This window comes from Meleagris gallopavo, chromosome 6 (genome assembly GCF_000146605.3).
Source record: "Meleagris gallopavo isolate NT-WF06-2002-E0010 breed Aviagen turkey brand Nicholas breeding stock chromosome 6, Turkey_5.1, whole genome shotgun sequence".
NCBI classification, from domain to species: Eukaryota; Metazoa; Chordata; class Aves; order Galliformes; family Phasianidae; genus Meleagris; species Meleagris gallopavo.
Genome location: NC_015016.2, coordinates 12,091,886 through 12,092,666, shown reverse-complemented (window position 1 = coordinate 12,092,666; position 781 = coordinate 12,091,886).

Here is a 781-nt window from a genome sequence, read left to right as displayed (position 1 = left end):
CGCTATGAAAAATACTACTGCTTCTTGCTGACATCTTGAAATCTGATAGGCAAAGGCACGGATGTCAGAAATCTAAACTTTCCATCGTAAGGATTTTTATCTATGTCGCTGGTGGAGGCCGGGGCAGTAAATGGGAAGCTGCGAGGGAAGGTGGTCCTGCAGCCACAGGCGACCGTGGGCTGCGCTATGGACAGCGCCCGCCAGGGGGCGCCAGGAGGCCGTGGTGAACGCAGCAGCGCTCGGCGCGGGGCTAGGCGGGAAATCGCCGGTAGCTCACGGTTGACCTCACAACCCGCAGAGCTCACCTCAGTTCCCTCAGTGCTCATCTCTGATCCCTCTCAACTCACACCTGTGGCTTCTCCTAAATATCATGATGCTGAGGGTGGTTTTGGAGAAAGGATGCGTTCTGAGGAACTTCTTGCAGTGACTGGTATGAAGGTCAGGCATTTTTTTGTTTGCCAGAGGTGGTATGAAACCATGTGCAGGCCCCATGGCAAAGCTCCCTCTCAGGTGATGTGTGAAGTGTTTGGTTAATGTAAAACACATACTTACAGCTATTTATAAAAGCATGCTATAATGTAGTAGTTAATAGTCTGGCTAGTGATGACATGAGTGAATGGATGATAGCAGACAAATATTAGCAAGAATATTATAATAGCTGTGGAGGAATATGAAGACCTGTGTTCCTACAGCACAAAGTTTTGATCTGGAGGAAGAGATCTTCCTTCCTTCCTTCCTTCCTTCCTTCCTTCCTTCCTTCCTTCCTTCCTTCCTTCCTTCC